The sequence below is a fragment of the Xenopus laevis genome, chromosome 2S, assembly GCF_017654675.1.
Source record: "Xenopus laevis strain J_2021 chromosome 2S, Xenopus_laevis_v10.1, whole genome shotgun sequence".
Taxonomy (NCBI): domain Eukaryota; kingdom Metazoa; phylum Chordata; class Amphibia; order Anura; family Pipidae; genus Xenopus; species Xenopus laevis.
In genome coordinates, this window is record NC_054374.1 from 87,934,501 (window position 1) to 87,956,098 (window position 21,598).

Below are 21,598 nucleotides of genomic sequence, written 5' to 3' on the forward strand. Positions count from 1 at the left end.
GCTAAGCTGCTGACCCGCCCACACGATTGCTTAGACTACATCAGAAAGCGCAACTTAGCCGTCAGCTATCTATTCCCTGCAAAGAGTTGCCTCAAGAAAACATGGGCAGCATTAGAGCCCTACACTATGTCCTGAAAGTTGGGGATAGAGGGCAGACTGCCAGGTTTACAGAGAGTTGTAAGAAAGATAGAATATAGAATAATGGAAACATGCCACTATTTGCTAACACTTTACTGTAACTGCGATTAAAACTCCATTATTGAATCTTATAGCTCTTAATGGTAATAAATTATATACAACAATTTGAGGAGGTTTAAGAGTAATGGACTATACAGTATGTGCAGTATAACCTTGTGTTGAGTTCAGTGAATGGGATTTGTATAGAACAGTTTTATAGTCTGTTGTTTTGATAAATACAGTATATATTTCACTTATACATCACGGAATACGTCTGGATGCATGCTGTGACGGTTCTATGTTTAATGCCCCCCCACACACACAGTATAAATAGTAAAGCTGATTTCTTGTAATAACATAGCAGAACCCCTGGTAGGATAAATACAGAGCCAGTTTTGATTTGCAGCACTTAAGTTCATCTACACATCTGGACCATGTGCCATATCTTGTGCTCAGCTTTTCCAAGCTCTGCCTGTTATTGGGGTATGTTTAGGTGTGTTTTAGGCAATTCAACGGCTGATGTTAAGTTCAAATTATTGGAAGTGGGACACTGGACTGTTACTGGGGTTGACCTGCAGAGGGCTAGGGTGCAAAATAAAGCTGGCCATAGACGTGCAGATTTACACTCATAACGAACTAACAATCATTCGGTGCCATCTCCCGACCTGACACTTACCATTCAGATCAAATAAAGTAGTAAAAAAAACAGGTCAGCCGATGTTCTGCCCCTGACAGCAATCGTACGAAAGTTATGTCAGACAAAAGCTGGTATCGTCAGTTCGGCTATACATGCAGAGATATTGTCAGTAGCCAACAGAAATTTTCCAACCTGTCCGATGAACCGAACGACTGATCGCCATCTCACAAAAGTGACGGTACACTCCAAACACGGCCCTAAAATCGTACGAAACGGAGATTCGTACGATCAAATCTTTGTGTCAATGGGCAGCTTAAGTGTTCAGGTTCTGAGCAATTGTTGGAGGAGGAGAATGTAGTTAGTCAAACTATTAGTGCACAGATAACCACCTCTGCAGACCACAAAACAGAGATTAAAGATTATGGTTGAATTTTATTATTGGATAATAATCCATCATTTGAGTATGTGCTTAAAGCACTAGTATTTTACTTTTCATAAAATGGAGAATGCAGAAAATGCTAAGTTATATTATATGGTTTTAGATCTGTAAAGTGAGTGAGAATTCTGCAACTCATTGCTTTGAGCTTAAAAGTCCTCATTGCATTTCCCTCATTTCCCAAATTTTAGCCCCAATACAGTATATGCTTTAACAGCCAGAGGTGTAGGGGCATTTTGCTACCAAGCAATGTATTTGTTATAATTCACTTGAATGGAATGTAGAAACTTTGTACCTACTTTGCTGGCACACTACAATTTTTCTGTATTTTCCAAAGTAACACCTAAATAAATTCCTACTCACATACAGTATGATCAGATAGTGGACCCTACTACTGGTTTTTCTTTTTAAAAAAACCATGCCATGGAAAGATTGCTTACAGAAATCAATTAAACTTTCTGTTTTACAGATACTAAGGCATTAAGAGTTTGAAGAAGTTTGCAAAGCTACATGCAATGGGTATGTTAAACATAGTAAAATATGTTAAATAAAAAATTATAGACCCTACAATTTATATATTTGCAATTGCATCATTAGAAGAATATATTTATTTTGCAAATCAAATAATCCTACTTTATTAGTGGTCATAATTTATTTACTTTTATGGTATGAAGCTCCTGAGTACATGGCTGCCACACTTATAATTCTATTATCATACTTAACTTTTACATTCAATATGTGTAAAGAGTATCATAGAGTCTCAACATATAATAAGCATAAACTTGGTGGCATTTGGAAAAGATGGAGGCCTCGAGTTATAATTGCACAACGCTTTGTGCTGAGCTGTGAGGCCCCTCACCACCAGGTGAAAGAAATGTATCGAAATTTAATTTTATCTATTGACAGAAAACACACAACATTATCCTACATGTCACTGGGGGCTATATTTGTATTTAAATGCTGAGCCAACCTTTTTTAACGGTCGGACTGGGCCGACTAGAGCTGAGGGCTGAAGGGGGCTTTGCAGCAGGGGTGGGGGTCCCTGAGACAGCAGTCTCAGTGGGCCCCGGGTCACCCAGTCTGACCCTGCCCTTTTTATTTTATGCAACAGGTTCTGCACCTTGTTTTCTGTAAAATATGGTCCTCCCCTCTACAACTTTTTAAACTGGCGTGTTGCTACATCACTCTATGGTAAAACATTTTCTCCTCATATAGCAATAACAGCAATCAACCTATAAATATACAGTGATATTGTAAAGAGTATAAGTGCCTTAAATGAAATGTGACATTTCCTTGTGTATTTAACATGGTGTAAGGCTACGCCTATTTCCAGTCAGCTTAATTTTTCTAATTCATTTAGTGGTTATTATTTTTCATGCCTTATGATGGGAAATGGAGTAAAACCATGATAGGCTATGGATCTGAGGACAGCCATTTTGTTGTTGAACTAACCTACAATTACGGAGTTGGAGAGTATCGGAGAGTATCAGAGAGTATCGCCTCGGTAATGATTTTCGGGTATATGTCACATATTTAATCATAGTTTTTAATGAAACACAAAGTTTAATCTTAAAAGGATAACTTTACATGTTTATACATTTCATTAGACATGATATTAATAATATTATTAATAATAATTTATAATGTTTATAATTAAACTGCAGTAAATTATTTTGGTTTTTGCTCCTGGGAACTCTTCTGACTTTCCCATTTTAGTGTATAAATCTGATCCATAGTGTACAAATATAAAACAAATGTAATGTCTTTGTTAACTATATATTTTAAGGGTAAAGAAGAAAGAGTATGTGGGGACTGGGCATATTATTATGGCTCCATATGGCTGGAATGGCTTAGAGGTGGGCTATAACAGGCTGGAACACTAGGTGGCAGTAGAACAGTTTTTCTGAGTACTATTTGCCTGTCCTGCAGTTGAACTGGAAAGGCCAGTGAAATTACCAGGAGAGGTGTCACGTTCGGTATCCCACAACCCAGAGTTAACCCCTATGTCCCGGGCTCGGCTCACGCTTCAGCCTCAAACCGCCGCCTTTCACTTCGGGATGAGCCCTCCGCTACTCGGATGCCGCCAGGTCTTAAAGTGAGGGGACTAAGAGGACTACAACTCTGAGCGAGCAAGGGAACCTTACGTAAACGTATATCAAAGTCCAGAAACAGGCCAAGTCAAAACCAATCGGAACAAGGTACAGAATCGGTAAGAAGCAGAGTAGTCGAGGTCACAGGCCGGGTCAGTAACAATCTTGGTCGAAGTACAAAATCGGGATCCAGAAAGCGTAGTCAGAGGATAAGCCAAAGGGTCAGGGCAGGCAGAGATCAATTACAGGAGTCAGGACTAGCCGGAAGGACAGGAATAATCAAGCAGAATCGCACCCAGGAACAGAAAAACTAGAACCTACGTTGGGCAATGCACACACTGTGCATTGCCTTTTTATTTTAAATTTTGGCGCCATTCCGTCGCAATGACGCCAGCGCGTCTGCGCCGTGACGTCAGCGCGCCTGCGCCTTAAGACCGGCGCATGCGCGCCGCGCGCTCCCTAAGGAGCCGGCGCCTGAGGCCTAGAAGCGGCGGCTGCCGCTCGGCGCGGCGGGCGTCCCCGCCGTGGGGGCGGCAGGCGTCCCTGCCGTCCCCTACGAACCAAAAGTAAGTTTGTTACAAGAGGAAGTGCAACGTTGCTGGCTACCTACCAAGATGGAAATGCATGTGGGTGGCAGAATGCTCATTATCACACAATGTGCCACTGTCTTAACATTTAGCTCCACATTTAAAGGGATACTGTCATGGGAAAACCGTTTTTTTCCAAAATGCATCAGTTAATAGTGCTGCTCCAGCAGACGTCTGCACTGAAATCCATTTCTCAAAAGAGCAAACACATTTTTTTATATTTAATTTTGAAATCTGACATGGGGCTAGACATATTATCAGTTTCCCAGCTGCACCCAGTCATGTGACTTGTGATAAACTGAAGGAAACCCTGTAGAAAAAGATGGCTGCCGTGAAGTCCGCTGCCAGAATCTGCGACGAGGGGTAAGTATAAAGTATGGGGCATTTCCCGGGGGGGGGGGGCAGTTAGCCTTGGGGGAGGAGGGGGGGGGGTCTTCCTTCATATCCAAAGGTTACATAAAAATAGCCAAAACTCTAGGAGCCCTAGCATAACACTATTCATCTCAAGTGCATTCATGAAAATAAGATTTTGTATTGGTTAATATGCTTGTGGGCTTAAATGGGAAGTCCACCTATATATTTATTTTTAGTATGCATAGACCCATTCTAAATAACTTCTCATTTGATCTTCATTCTTTATTTTGTTTGGATCAAGACTTTAGCTGAAAATGCTATTTGGTTGTCAGGGTTGCTGACTCTGGCAGCCAAAAAAAAAAAACACCAGTGTAATGGTTTCATTTAATTGTTTTATTTATTTATTTGGGTTTTTTTTCCATTTGTTTTTAATAATCTTTGCTTTCTCTTTGATCTTTTATGCTTACTTCCAAACTGCTGCTTAGTTGCTCTGGTAAATTAGCCAGATATTAGTTGAAATGTCAAGCCTGACAGTTGCAAAAATCACAATTTAAAATAGGCCAGATATTAGTTGGAATTTCTATGACTCATTTGCAGATTGTGTTAATACAAAATGTAATTTTGAGGCGTACTGCCCCTGCAGTTGTCATATACAGCACATTGTGAGTGTTGTTCTGGTGGTGGATTTTGACTTGACTCTATTTTGTTTTTGACAGGGCATAACAATTCAGTCAAGCCAGGCTGTGCAACATGCACGCCAGATGAAATGGCCGGCTTTCTGACACAGCCGATGGATTATTTGAAGTGGTAGCCCCTGGAGGATATATATTTTATTTGGAAGACAAAGATCAGCCAAAAACAGGTAAGGATAGTCAAAATACACTTATTTTTCTAATTCATTTTAATTTATATATGCACAAAATGAAAACCATGTAGAGAAGTCTAATCAATTGTATGTTTTTATACTAGGCACATGGGAGAAAAGTTGATCATTTATAGCCCATGCTCATCCTACTGACAAATTCCCCAGAGGCATTATGGAAGGCAAAAGCAAATTCCCAATTTAGATAGCTGCAGGACCATTTTATATATCCATCCAGCAAACTCTTGGCCCCTGTGTACTTAAGTATATATTAAGGGTAATGTCACATTGGCACTGAAAATACCTTTATATTGGAGTGACTGGAAGAAGCAAGGCAGATTTCTACCTGCAGAATGGGCAGAAATGTTATACAGCACAAGTTAAAAAATTCAAGCCTATGGGTATTATTATACCTGGTATTTTGTCAGTCTTTTAAATGGGTGAACACCAGGCTGATTAACACTGATCATGTCAGCAACTGTTATATGTGTGTTTAAACACCACTTTGCCGAGTGGGTGTGTCCGGGAACCCGCAGAGGATCTCTGGGAAATAGACTGGTGAGCTCCTCGCGTCGTGTACGAGTGAAGTGTTCTTTTAAATGGGTGGTTTACCTTTAAGATAACTTGCAGTATGCAACATTTCAATTGGTATTCATTTTTTTTTTATAGTTTTTGAACTATTTCGGCTTCTTTTTATGACTCTTTCCAACTTTCAAATGGGGGTCACTGACCCAAGCAGCCAAAAAACAATTGCTCTGTGTGGCTACAATTGTATTTTTATTCTTATTTAACTCAAAGGTGAACTACCCCTTACATTTTCATATAAATACATATATCTATATGACCATTTTTACTTTTGTTTCTGACCCCTGAAACAATGTAGAAGTCCACAAATAACACATATGGACTTATTCTCTTATGTTATAGAGAATTAAATCTTAACTAAAGAAGTAGCTAGAAATGTTGTACATTATGTTTTGTGCTTCTATACCAGCCCAAGGCAACCACAACCCTTTAGCAGTAAAGATCTGTTTGTCCAAAGATTCCCCAGTAGCTCCCCATTTTCTTTTCTGCTGATTCACTGCACATGCTCTGTGCTGCCGTCACTTACTGAGCTTAGGGACTGACTCACAATATTCAGTACACATAGAATATAGATGTCACAATATAAGGCTGATTAGTAATTAATACAGATAATTACTACATGGCAGCACAGAAACCAGTGCAACTAGCATCAGAATTTAATCATCAGCTTTGTAGAATCACCTCATATTACCGGCCAACCTCATTTTCTGCTTGATAATTTGCAACAACCCTTAAGATTAGCTTCTCAACAGCTGCTCAGAGCCCACTGAGCATGTGAGTGTCACAGACACTTTCCAAGATGGTGACCCATTTGACCATTTGCAAATAATGACCAATTTGTAGCACATTTTCATTATGCGCATGTGAGTAACCAGACATGGCTGCTTGTACGGGAGCTCCCTCTTATTGCGGGTAGCATAGCGCTGGTGGGGGGCATTTAAAAAAAAAAATGAAAAAAAAACTACTGTTATCCCCAACCGGAATACAGGCTCAACCTTTGGTTGGGGATAAAAATTTTACCAAACAGGTGCCCTTTAAAACTCTTTGTGCCTTTTTTTCTATACTATGTGGTGGTGTAGCCTAAAATTGCTTGGCAGTCTCTATTGTTTCTGCTTTGCATGTGTTTCAGACCCAGTGCAAAAGGTAGCACTTGCTGTGTCTGACCTGCAGAAATATTTACACTACTAGAGGTCTAGCCTCTTGGAAATTAAAATTTACAGTAAAGATAAAACCAATAAGACAGCCCTTCTGGGATATGCAGACAATCAGGTAATTTATTATTTGTCATTAACTGTTGTTACGTGTACCCAGGTGCCTGAAATTTTTTGACCTCTTTTAAATATTCAATATTTCTGCATAAATATGACCTAACATGTAATTTGTTTTTCGTTCATGTCTTAAAGGAACAGTTCAGTGTGAAAATAAAAACTGGGTAAATAGGCTGTGCAAAATAAAAAAATATTTCTTATATGGTTAGTTAGTTACAAATGTAATCTATAAAGGCTGGAGTGACTGGGTGTCTAACTTTATAGCCAGAACACTACTCCCTGTTTTGCAGCTCTCTAACTCTGAGCTAGTCAGTGACTTGAAGGGGGGTCACATGGGACATAACTGTTCAGTGAGTTTACAATTGATCCTCAGCATTCAGCTCAGATTCAAAAGCAACAGATATGACCCATGTGCCCCCCCCCCTCAAGTCTCTGATAACCAGTCAGTGTAAACCAAGAGAGCTGGAAAGCAGGAATTATTGTTCTGGCTATTATGTTAGACATCCAGTCACTCCAGCATTTATACATTACAAGTTTGCCTAACTAACTATATTGAAAACATGTTTTATTTTGCACAGCCTATCTATTTACCCAGTTTTTATTTTTACACTGAACAACTCCTTTAATACTAGATAATGATAACCCAATAAATCAAATAAGACAAAACTTAATACTTCAGTTATTATTTGAGGAAAATTATTTATATGTTTGTGTGTGGCAAAAGAAAGTAAAGCTTTGCTTTCAGTAACTGGCGTGCACCCCTAGGGCAGCAGCAACTAAATGTTTCTTTTAATTGTAGATCAGTCTTGCACATCAGCATAGAGGAATTTTAGGCCATTCCTTCTTACAGAAAACATTTAACTGTCGGACTGTCCCCTTCCAGGGCAGCAGCACTGACCTCAGCACACTCCATTGGTGCATATGTTTTATTGAAGTACTTTCAAATTTGTTTACGATATAGGCACCCGTCGGCTGTTACCCTTATGCAGGGCTTTTTAATGCCTATATGGTAAATACCTTTGCTTCTACAACATTTCAATTGGATTTTACTTTCTACTGCTATAACAATTTGGTAAGTGGACTTGAGTAGTCTGTTTTGTTCTGTTTGTAGCCTTTTGCCTTATATATGTTGGGCTTTGGATTAGCAGCAATGTTGTTTTTCGGATAATTCTTCGAGTTCTTGTCGTGTTTACAGTGGGGACACTGTTGGACGGAGCACCTGATCTGAGGGGAGAGCGGTGAGCATGTGCGGTCCTTTTTCGCCTTTCTTTTCGGATAATAGTGCAGTGTTCTCTTCAGGCCCTTTTTGACAGATGCAGTTACAAGCAGATTTTTTCCCACTGCTCTGCTTCTCTCCAGCTTCCTTTCATGTACCCAGTGTTCTTTAGTGTTCTGATGGTGGAGGTAGAGTCTTGCGCGGGTCCATTTATTTGAAACCTGACCCGTTACCGCAATTTGACCCGCATGTTCCCAATACCCAACCCGCGATAGGCCAACTAACCTTCCGACCCGGGGGACACGGAAGTGACTTCACATTTGCCCGGAAGTGATGTCACTCCGGTGCTGAATCTACCGAAAAAAATAAAAAACTGGAAGAACCACAAGAGTGAGATCAAGAGGACTGCCCGCGCGGCCAAGGAATCGGGGACCATTTTGTCTGAAACCCGACCACTGGACCTGACCCTATGCAGGACTCTAGGTGGAGGTTACAGACTAGTGTTGGCCCTGCCCACCAGGTTGGGTGGTTTGGGCCAGCACAGCTCTCTCCCTGATGGGCTGAACTTTCTCCTAGCCCCCTCCCTGCCTGCAATCTCTACTTGCATTAACTTCACCATCAACACTTGCCATTTGATCTTTACTCCAAGTAACCCCCACACACAACTTTTGATAATATAAAACAAAATATTACTTGCATTACCCATCCCACCTTTGTTTACTAAGCAAGTGTCATCAGTAGGTCCTGCAGTGGACATAAACCACATCCACAAGCCCTTCGCTAACTCCACCCGAAACCCACTTTATCCACAACCCAACCTGCTAGCTGCCACATTTTCACATTCTTATTTCAAGGAAAAAAGTGGTGTGATGATGAAGCACATATAAAATTTAAGTGGCATAATTGCTTCTTTCAGTCAACAAAGAATTTGTAAACCTTTAATTGTCTTTATTACACACGCAGTCATTTCTAATTAAGAAATGTGTCAGATACTCTTTCAAGTACAATGCAACCATTTTTCATTGGAACATTTTAAAGGAAAACTATACCCCCCCAAACAATGTAGGTCTCTAGTAAAACAGCTCATGTGTAAAACCCTGCTTCATGTAAATAAACCATTATCATAATAATATACTTTTTTAGTAGTATGTGCCATTGGGTAATGATAAATAGAAAATTGCCATTTTAAAAAATAAGGGCCGCCCCCTAAGATCGTAAGATTCACTGTGCACACATACAAACCACATGTAAGGTCACATGAGCCAATTAACAGACAGAGTTCTGCCTTTTGCTTCCTCACTTCTTCCTGTTACAGTTAGTGTTGTAGTATTTCTGGTCAGGTGATCTCTGAGACAGCACAGATAGAGTCACGAAATGGTGGTTCAAGGCAAGAGATGTAAAAGGGCAATATTTATGTAAATATATATTTCAGTTTGGTAAGATTCTTTAATTTGTCATTCAATTTGATATAAACGATCTGTTGCTTAAGTATTCATTTTGGGAGTATAGTTTTCCTTTAATTTGTTTAGAGTGAATTGCATTACAGATGAGTACAGAAAAAGCTTGCTTTTTAGCATCAGTAAGCTGAATGGTATGTTGTGATACAGGTAGCATGCATAATGTTTCTTGAGGCAAAGGTGGTGTCAGATTGTCAGGAATTGTGTCAGATGGCTTCCCAATATAGAAAGCTGGGAACTATGATGCAACACACACTTAAGGTGGCCATACACGGGCCGATAAAAGCTGCCGACAGACCAAGTCGGCAGCTTATTGGCCCGTGTATGGGGGCCCCCGACGGGCTTCCCCGATCGAGATCTGGCCGAAAGTCGGCCAGATCTCGATCGGATGGGGTTAAAAATCCCGTCGGATCGCGGCCGCATCTGTTCGTTGATGCGGTCCCGCGATCCGACCGCCCGTTTGGCGAACGCTAGGATCCGATCGTTGGGCCCTAGGGCCCACGATCGGATCAGCCCGATATTGCCCACCTCAAGGTGGGCATATCGGAGGGAGATCCGCTCGTTTGGCGACATCGCCAAACGAGCGGATCTATCCGTGTATGGCCACCTTAAGACTTGCCTAAATGTAGCTTTGCACAGGTTGTTGAACAAGCCAGACAATTCCCACTTCCTAAAATGGGAGGCAATTTACATGTTACACTAATCATGTTCTAATGTAGATGTTTACACTCTTTTGCCCTTAAATAGTGCATGTGAAACGAAATGTGAAGAATCAAAATTTAACTAACTTGGTTACTGAGGTGATGTGCGCAGATGAATGGTTACACTGCCTCACATTCTAAACAGGAACAGATAGGCTGCTTGAGGATCAAGGCTCCAGTTGTATTTATGCAGTTTTATTTGGTGAATTTTCTGCTTTATTAGTATACATAATAATGAAGGTAGACTGGCCAGCCACTTTTTGAATTAGTATAATAATGTATTGTATGATTGACAGTAACAATAAAGCTCACCACTGATAACATTGTTTATGGGGTCTTGAAGGCAAAATATTTTAAATTGGGTTAGTACAGTGTGTTTTGTTTTTCAAGTGGTAAAAAGGCCCTGTGGTATAATTAATGATAACTGAATACAAGGTTTAAGAACCAGAACCTTTGTATTTTGTACACCTTATGTGCATTTGCATCTTATTCTATATAATGTGGCTGCCCTTGTAGCTATACTGCAGCTTTTATAAATTGATATAAATAATAGCAGGGTTATGAAGGAAAACACAATTCTTACCAGTGCAGACAACAGTACAATACATTATATTTTAGTTTAAAGCATGGAATTTAATTTCTTTTAATACCATTTAGTCATGTGGAATTAGCTTTATCTCATAACCACTTTGCATCCATAAGTAGATGATCCCATAGTTGAATAGTTATTAGTTATCTGTTTCCTTTAACCTTAGATTCCACAGCTCCACGATTATGCACTGCTACCTGTTCATGAATATTACCATGTGTGGCCAATTGTAACATTCAATTTATTAGAGCTATGATTTATATTGTATGCCTTCTTTAGTCTAATCAATGTTTGCATTTATTTTTCAGTGTAAGTTGGAACTGCAGGAAATTGGTGGACCAGTGGACCATGGGACAGCATTTGGCAGAATTGCCTTTGCTTGCCCTAAAGATGAGGTAGTATTTAGCTATCTGCTGAGAGTTATATGTTCATTTATACTCTGCTACTCCTAATAGTAAGGCAGACCCCCAAAACAGCATATATTTTCAGAAAGTACGTATTCCCCGAAATTCAAAATTACCAAAGTGTGATTTTGTTGTTTCATTCAAAAAACATTTTTAAATGGAATTTAGTGATTTTATTGCATGCTGAATTGTTCTGCTTTCTGCCTCTGGAGGGCTTTGTGTGTAATATTTTTATTCTGGTGCCTCTACCACAGTTTGGTAAATCTGTATATATACGTCAAACAGCAGACAGACTCCTGCATAAACTGTAGCAAAGCCACCATTTGAATTAAGATTATTAAAGGGTCTTTTATTGATTCACATTTTGTGTAAGGTTCTTAGCATTGGGGAAATGTAAATGAATAAGAAAAAAACCTTCAACTTTAATAGCAACAAAGCATTCAGCTTAACTTTTTATTTATTTTAGCACACAGACTGTGTCTTTGGCAGAACTTGAGTACAACAAAATGCTCTGGTTCATCATTCTCAAGTAGCAGCACCTTTTTTTGTGGAGAGAAATAGTAAATGTCATTGTTTCCTGGTGTTTACCATTAGTGGAGATTTGCATAACTGCACAGTTGCTACCTGAACTGGACCTTTTAGCTGTCATTTTAAGGTGTAGCTAACTAATGCCAGATTCAAGTCTTGGCACATTGGATGTGATTGGAGGGCACAACACTTGTTTTATAGCTGCTGTTTTTTTCCTGAGAAAAGCAAAGGCTACAAGACGCTTGCATAGTTCGTGGTGTGACACGTGGCGGCAGATTTACATAGAGTCGAATATCGAGGGTTAATTAACCCTCGATATTCAACTGCCGAATGTAAATCCTTCGACTTCGAATATCGAAGTCGAAGATTTTCCGCAAATAGTACTATCGAATGAAAAATCGTTAGATTGAACGATTAAATCCTTCGAATCGTTCGATTCGAAGGATTTTAATCCATCGATCGAACGATTTTTCTTCGACCAAAAAATTGCTAGGAAGCCTATGGGGACCTTCCCCATAGGCTAACATTGCACCTCGGTAGGTTTTAGGTGGCGAAGTAGGGGGTCAAAGTTTTTTTTAAAGAGACAGTACTTCGATTATCGAATGGTCAAATAGTCGAACGATTTTAAGTTTGAATCGTTCGATTCCAAGTCGTGGTCGGAGTAGCCAATTAGATGGTCGAAGTAGCCAAAAAAAATATTCAAAATTTACTTAGTTTGAGTGAAGGAATATAATAAAAAAAGCGTATTCTATTCCTTCACTCGAACTAAGTAAATGGGCCCCTTAGAGACTCATTTTATCAAAGTTGAATTTCGAATTCATGTGAATTTTTTTAAATTCGAATATACTCACAATTCCACTGGGAGGTTATCTAAGAAAAAAATTGAATGTCTACTATTCAATTGAATGGTTCCGACCTGAAAATTCAAATTGTATTCATATATAAGAGAGTTTTTCTCTGAAAAAAAACCCCTTGAATGTCAGGAAGGCTATTAACATCTCCAAATGACTCAGCGGACCTCTGCCATTGACTTGTACATGAACTCGGCAGGTTTAAGTGGCGAATATTCGAATTAAAGCAATACTGACACGTTTCTATAAAAATCATGCAACGCGTCAGTGACGCTGGGCTGGGGGCGGATCGATCCTTCCATTCCTGTTTTCATATTTATTCGTAATTAGCCTATGGAAGGATCGCGCCACCCCCAGCCCAGAGTCACTGAAACAATATAGAAGATCTTTAAGCGGTGTCGGGTGGTCGTGTTAATGCAGGTTTGCGGAGGCGGCTTTGAGGTGAACTATTCCGGGTGCAGCATTTACTCGATACGGACATGTTCCTATGATTTTTATAGGAACGTGTCGGTATCGCTTTAAGACTGTTTCTATGGTCGAGTGTGATAAATCTCACATTTCAATAGAGGGATTAAAATAAGAATGTGTGAATTTTGAAATTCGAGAATATAAATTTACTATTCGACCCTTGATAAATCTACCCCTTATACTGCACTGCACTGAATAACTGTATTCCTGTTTTGTTTTGGTAGCTTCCAAGCATCGCAGCACAGATGAAAAAAGAAAATCAAAACATTTTGACTCCTCTAGTCAGCCTGGACACACCTGGAAAAGCCACTGTTCAAGTTGTAATTTTGCCTGATCCTGTAAGAAATTTATAAATACTAAATATTTTGTTCACTAGTTTAGTAAGATATAGTCATTTATTTTCTGTTATACTAAATCAGTTTCGGTTTGCTTACCATGTCTTGTTCTGCATGTTTTACACTTAAGTTGACCATGAGATGGTCAGCCAATCTGATTGTTTCAGCCAACCGTTCCCCATCTATAGACACCATGAGGACTATCATTATTTATTTATACAGCACCAAGAGTTACACAGGGGTTTTCAATAATAATCTAATAATCAAGTGGGAGCAGAATTAAACAGGAGGTTGTGACGGGAAGAGACAGACTGTGCCTCCCTTTTGCCTTCCTTGCACTCTGCAGTTAGACAATTGTAATTTAGCCACCAGCAAGTTGCTGGTCAAATCTTATGCTGCCCAAAATCTAGCCTGTGGGCCAACTTCTCATATAGCACAGGAACCAAGTCTTTGCAATGTCCAGTCATTTGGGAGTGGCAACAACATCATTCAGTTGGAGTGTTAGGCAACCAGAAATATAACTCTCCAGAATGTATGTAGTGGTGGGAACTCTGTGGTTTATTTAGGACATATTACACCAAAGGTTTTATGGTCCCAATCTTGCTAATCATTACTTAAGGCACAAAGGGTGTTTCTATGGCACTGGATAAATGCATGACTGCACTGACTGGGTACCTGACTGCAAGCTCTACTCATATAAAGACCAGTGCTTTCTTCTCAAAGTAAAAAAAAATTACACCGCCAAAATAGTGGACAACAGAATAGTGCTGATGGGAGGAGAGCAGGAGCAATAGTAATCAATTTATATCCGATTTAATTGTTCATGTGGTATATCCAGAGAAATATCCCAACACACAGAGCAATAATAACTATTTCATACCCAACAATTACCTTTCAGCAAGGCCACCTTTCCATGTCCCATCCAAACGTATGTGCAACTTCAATATTGTACATTAGGAAAGGACACGGCCAAAGGCAGAATAACTGCAATGTTCATTTATTGACACAACATGTTTCGGGTATAACAACCCTTTATGAAGTGTAACATGTGTGTCAATAAATGCACATTGCAGTTATTCTGCCTTTGGCCGTATCCTTTCCTAATGTACAATATTGAAGTTGCACACAGCAATAAGTAACGATGGAGAAGCTATTCTTAGGAAAGAAAGCCACAAATGAGATACTGGGAGTAACTGTACCTTTAATTGCATGAGAGTTTACACAACTGCACTGATGTCTTGAATTTTAAAAAAGAGTCATAACGCTCAAATACATTTAGTATTCTAAAAGTAGTTATTTATGTATAAAAAAAATTCTAAAAGTATTTAAAAAGTTTTTTCCACTAAGGCTTTTTTTCAGAGATATACATATAAATATAAAACATTGTTATCCACAGCAGCGGGATGCTAACTTTAGCCTGCAACACTCTGTTAAAACTGAGACTGCAATGCAAAGAATGAATGTGTTTTGCTATACTGCTCTGGCTTCGCTACAGGCTATAAACAGGTTTCTCCCTATTTGTATCAATATAGCAGAGAGCAGTTAAATCAGTGTGATATTAAATAAACCTGACCAGTAGCACAGTAAACACATGTTCTTTACTTTATGTTCACATTAAGCATTTTATTAGGGAGATTATAATGAGAGTTTATCACATAATAACAAAGTAATTAGTCAACTGTAGAAATAATATATCAACACCAGCCAATTGTTTCTATATTCTAACATGATGTTTCTTTAATAAACATGTACGGAGATAGATTATGAACCATTATCCTTATAATAGTAAAGTCTGACATTTTGGGAGAAAAATTTGGTTAAATTATCCGATTTGGTTGGGGCGGGGATGGATTACACAGAATCCGCAATTCAAGAGTATTATTTTACGGAGAGATTAATAGATGCTGTTTATAGCTGGCTAAAGGGTGGGTCCATTGTACAAGTCAATGGCTAAAGGGTGGGTCCATTGTACAAGTCAATGGCTAAAGGGTGGGTCCATTGCCCCTATGTGAATTGAAACTTTGTGTAAAACAAAAAAGTGGGCCCAAATAATATTATAATATTTATTATGTTATAGAATATTCTATTCTTAGCAATCTTTTATCTGGTATTCATATTTAATAGATATTTTAACATCTATTACAGAATTGTCCTTTTCTGCCATTTTCTCATTTTAAAATGGGGATCCCTGACTTCAGCAGACCTCTGCCTGGTTGCTGGGGCAAATTGGACCCTGGCAACCAGATGTTGCTGCAATTCTGAACTGGAGAGTTGATGAACAAAAAAGAAATAATTCCAAAACTACTAAAAGTATTAAAAACAAATGAAGACCATTTTATAGTTTTCCTTTAAAGGAGAATTCAACCCCCTAATTTGCATTCCCCCCTACCCTAAATAGCCCCCCCTCCCCCTGGCCTACCTGGAACCCTGGGCGAATGCCCATAACTTTCTACTTACCCCTACTTGCAGGTCCTGTCCAGCGGAGTTCACAGCCGCCATCTTGTCTCCTTCGGTCTTCTTCCTGTAGTGATCTGCATTTTTGGGTGCATGCGCAAATTTTCGATAAAAAAATCGGATATATTGTGACTTTCGTCGCATGCGCAACACAAGATTCCTCCAACTGCACATGCGCCTGAAAATGCCGATCACTACAGGAAGAAGACAAGATGGCTGCTGTGAACTCCTGGACAGGACCTGCAAGGAAGGGTAAGTAGAAAGTTAGGGGCATTTGCCCAGGGTGCCAGGTAGGCCAGGAGGGAGGGGGGCCTATTTAGGGTAGGGGGGAAGGGGGATGCTAATTAGGGGGTTGAATTCTCCTTTAAAGGGCCAGAGTATGATAAATCTTGAAATTTGAATTAAAACGCAAATCGAGTTTGGATAATTCACAATTCAAATTTGAGAGTTTTGATAAAAAAAAAAAAAAATTCTAAAATTTTAATATAATTATAAATAGAACTAGAATTTTTACTTCAACCCTTAATAAATCTGCCTCTAAGTGTTACAGAATCTACTTAACAAGTGTCAGAGTCAGTATGGCTGGACTTGGGCCAGGAGTGAATTTTCGAAAGCATGCTCTTATGAATTAAGTTTCGGCGTCAATTTAAATGGCCAGAACATCATTTAGCTCTTCCTATCCGGCCTCTAAATACATATAATAATGTATGAATGCTTGTTAAAAAGGCAATGTGTTGTACAAACACAAAAATAGGCTCTAATGTATGACTCAGAACAAAGACTGCAAAATGGCAATATGGGTTCTACAGCAGCTCATTCTTGATCTTGGTCTGGCATTAATGTAAAGAATAGTGCAGTTGGTTTGTAAAATAATCGTCTAAAGTTGTAGAAGATGAAAGAACAACAAAACTTGTATCGGTCTTCAGTGACTGTTTCAGTTTCTCAATTAAGGGACTTGAAGGGAATCTCATTTTGCTGGTTCACCCTTCTACTTTTAATATAACAATGGAATTAATAGATTAGGCTGACCTGCAGTAAACCATGGCATAGGCTGTGAATACTAATACACAATGCTTTGCTTTCATTTCCCAGCAACTACCGCTACAGAGCAGTAGCACACACAAGTACTGCCAAAGTAAATATTGGTTTAGGAGTGTGACTTTCTACAGCAATTACATTTCCTATGCTGTGTAAAATCTGCCCCATATTTAACGACAGAGCTCGGCTTTGGAAGCCCTGAACTAGCAAACTATTTTACAGTGGTTCACAGTGATGGCAATACCAAATGTAGTGTCAATTTGTTTAAAGGACCTGTAAAGCCCAAACATGAATTATCTTTAAAAAAGCAGCCGTGTTACTAAAAGTCTGCTGGTGTGTTACATTTACCTCTGTGTGCTTTCTTGTAGCAGCTCTGTTGATCCGTTTCCTCTGATAGTGTAGAGTAGGAGAAGCGTTTTTCCCAGCATGCCTATCTTCCCATTGCGACTCACGACCTGGATCATGCGCAGTTCCTCTCTGTAGTACTGCTGAGCATGTGCTGAGTGCTGAGCGTTGATGACGCGCGGGGTCAAGTGAAGAGGGGGAAAAAAATTGGCGCATGCGCAGTGTGGGGCAGCCGCGGGGGAAGTGACGTCGGCGCTTCTAAAATGGTGCCGGCTAACGCATGAAGAAAGGTAGAGCTTGCGAGGCAGATTACTAAGTAATGGATGGCAATGCAGAAGCGGAAATATAGCGGTTCAGGAGGCACATGTGGGGTAAACATTTTGAATACATTACCATGTCAAACCTTTCCTTCTCCTTTAAGGCTTCAAAGTCACAAAGACAGTAGGGCTTATGTAAAAAGTGAACACATCTGCTAAAAAAAAGATATAAATACTGTGCCTAGGTTAAAAATAACAAACAAATTTTCGGCCCCATTCATGGTCTTTCTCAAATTGCTAACAAAACAGTGAACTTGCCTTAAATCTACTTTTTTTTGTGGGAAACAGTAATATAGGGGATGACATATAACAATTATCCTGTTGTAAGACCACTGTTTTAAATAACACTTTACATACATATCGGATTCCTTAAAATACAGTTCTTCGTCTCATACAAAGTTAAAAACAAGACGCAAGAGAGCAATATAAAACTAACTTAATTGTTTCATATAAACTCAAATTAAATACACTTTGTTGCCATTGTGTCACTCTCTGAGCAGATGTTAAATATAATAGCTACCAGTCTCTAAAAGCTATGCATTGTGTTCTTCCTCAAATCATGCAGATCCAGTGTCAAATATTCCCTTCGCTTTTCCAATCTATCTTTTAATTGGACAACTTTATATATAATTTAATTCACCTCTTATTTCCTTCATTTCACTATTGTTGCTAAGCGGAAGCTGCCTAGTTACCAAAGCTCTTGGAATATATTATGTAAAGCTACACCCTGTTGTGTTACATCCCGAGATTTAATCATCTATTACTGTGGTCTATGGGTCTCTAGACCTTAACCCCTCATCACCCTTTTCACATGGCCTGCCTCTGCCTTGCACAAACCCTCAATCACAGTGTTACATGCTCAGTGGCGTAACTAAATATTACTGGGCCCCACAGCAAATTATTTTTCAGGCCCCCAAAATGTTTAGAGGTTGACTTGTTTCTCCAATATTTATTGAAATTGTATATGAATTAGGGCCTCATGGGGCCCCTGTACCTCCTGGGCCCCCCTGCAGCCGCAGGGTCTGCTTCCTCTATAGTTACGCCCCTGTTCATGCTGATATAAGGGCTTCTGCATTTCTGAGAATCAATGCACCTTCCCAGAATCCATCACTTTAACTCCAGGCCAAAGGAAGGTGGAGAAATAGTCCATGCAAGTCATGTGCAGACCATCATGTTTTTTTCCCCTATCTGATGAATTAAGTATGTGTTAAGAAGGGCCTTTTATTCTTTCTTACAGAAGCCCAACTGAATGGGGTATTTTTCTCTTTAACCAAAAAATGAATATATGGTTTGTAAAAGAATTGTTTAAATAACCTGAAACAGAAACATTTTTGTTGGGAACACTTAAAAGTTAGAAGGGATTCCACCTTTTTTTCATCCTTTAGATTGTAAACTCTAACAATCAGGGTTCTTTCCCTCCAGAATTAGTCAGCACTTACATCATTTATTGACATGTATTTTTCAGGCTATGACCGCAGACAAGAGTGAAGAATGGTTTGCAAAACACAATAGACAGAAGCCTTCTGCCTAGGTGAACGTAAGCAAACTTTATACCATCTGAATAAAAAACTGCAGCGCAGAATGGAAGAACTGTGCGCAATTCAACTACACAAATGAAATGCAGTAGCTACTTAATGATTCTAATGTTTATTAAAATTCCAGATTTTTTTTTCTGATGCATTTAATTTGGCATTACAAAACTTAGCTTTTAATAATATTGATGGGCTTAGCTATGAATTTGTGGTAAAGTGCAAAAGAAGTGGCACCAAACTTTGTTTGCCAAAATTCCATTTTCTGCTTTCACTCTCCGGTGTTAAAAGAAGTGCAAAAAGTTGCATCGGTCTTTGTGTGCCGTGCTGCATGTGTTTAGCTGGAAAGGTGGCATGTGATTAAGAACCTACAAGCAGGAGAGTACTGGGAGGTGCAAAGTACTAGGAGGTGAGCACTTACCATATTAAAGGAACAGTTAAACCAAAAAGTGTTTTAAAGAAATGACACTATAATGTACTGTTGCCCTGCACTGGTAAAACTGGTGTTTGCTTCACAAACTCTCCGGTAGTTAATATAAACAAGATGCTGTGTAGCCATGGGGGCAACCATTTAAGCACAGGATACACAGTAAATAACAGATACGTTCTGAAGAATCCCGTTGTCTACTACAGATACTTATCTGCTGTGTAACCTGGGCTTCTGCTCATTTTTCAGCTTTAAATGGCTGCCCCCGTGGCTACACAGCAGCTTGTTTATATACCGGAGAGTCTGTGAAGCAAACACACCAGTTTTACCAGTGCATCACAACAATACAATAGTTTCATTACTTTAAAAGACTTTTATTTTTTGGTGTTACTGTTCCTTTAAGTGCAGGGCTTTTCTTTGAGCCTGACAGCCCTGTGTGCCTTGTGCCAGATCATAATGTGGCACAAAGCACAGCAGTCCTAAATGGGCTAGGGATACTTCACTAGCTCTGGGCTTTATTTAGTGCAGTGTTGTTGCACCTAGCCTTTTGTAAATGAGGCCCAGTGTCTGTCAGTATTGAGAAATGGATGAAACCCCACCAGCAGGGCTGGGAAGAGGCTACAAAGGTCAGGCCGGGACTGGCAATCTGTGGGTTCTGGAAGATGCTAGAGGGGCTGTTGTAAGATGCCATAGAGTCACTATTTAGTTACCCTGTGGGGACTGTTTGGGCTTCTGTGTACTTGAAATGCCAGGACCTATTTACAACAGCCAGACTATATCCCAATGTGTTACGTGTTAACAGTATGCTTTAGGCCAGGGCTCCCCAACCCTTTTTACCCATGAGCCACATTCAAGTGTAAAATAATGTTGCATAAAGTTCCTGGAGTGCAAAATATGGGATGTTATTGGCAATTAGTAGCTCCTATGTGGACTTGCAGCCTACAAGATGCCCTGTTTGGCATTACACATGGTTTTATGCAACTAAAGCTTGTCTTCAAGCCAGTAATTCAAGAAGAAGCACCTGCTTTGATGTCACCGGGAGAAACATTCAAGGGGTCAGAGAGCAACATGTTGCTCACGATCAATATGTGGGAAGGGAGATTTTAATACATAGTCACAACAGCCAAAACATTTTTGGGGCATTTTAGGAGATGCCCCATCATTTTGTGCCTAGTGGTTATAATGTGAATAATGTACCCTCTATTGTAAAATATATAGTGAATAAAGTACCCCCCTCTTGTAAAATATAAGGATATTATAAGTTACCGAGGAGTTTCTTAACCATGTTTTTATACAGGTCATGGAACTCTGAGGTTATTTCTAATATCCTCATATTTTCCAACAAGGGGTACTTTTTTATTAAGACTCAACAGGCAAACGGCACTTCTGGATGAGGTTTATTGGGAACGCGTTTCGGGAATGTATCCCTTAATCATAGTACTTTTTTATTATAATACACACGTTTTAGTGAGTCGTGACAAAAATGGCATCACCACTCACCGGTTATGACTGACGACATCACTAGTCACAGTTTATAAGGATATAATTTACAAGATATTATGGCTTTTGTGTATTATAAGATTATAACTAAGACCACATTGCTTAAAAATTGTTGCTGCTTGGTTTGTTTAAAGGACAAGGAAAGGCAAAAAAATAAAATCCCATTTTTACTTTCTTTAATGAAAAAGAAACCTCTCCAATATACTTTAATTAAAATTAAAAAATGTGTACCGTTTTTATAAGAAACCTGACTGTATGCAGTGAAATTCTCCCTTCATTTACTGCTGTGGATAGGAATTGTCAGATGGTCCCTAACTGCTGAGCAGAGAAACAATCATACTTATGAACAGCAGGGGGAGCCCCCACCTTACTTACCAGGCATGCAGAATTCAAGCAGCTTTGTTTATGACGATCCCTAAGCAGCCCAGACCACACTGAGCATG

At 39.4% G+C, this 21,598-nt stretch overlaps 1 long non-coding RNA gene across 1 annotated transcript; it reads left to right on the forward strand.

The window, feature by feature from the left end:
• The first annotated feature begins 108 nt into the window (after positions 1 to 108).
• Positions 109 to 19,657, forward strand: LOC108709637. Its single transcript, XR_001934666.2, has 5 exons — positions 109 to 1,769; positions 4,998 to 5,143; positions 11,268 to 11,354; positions 13,435 to 13,548; positions 19,165 to 19,657. It is a non-coding gene; the product is annotated as an uncharacterized LOC108709637 (long non-coding RNA).
• The last annotated feature ends 1,941 nt before the right edge of the window (positions 19,658 to 21,598 follow it).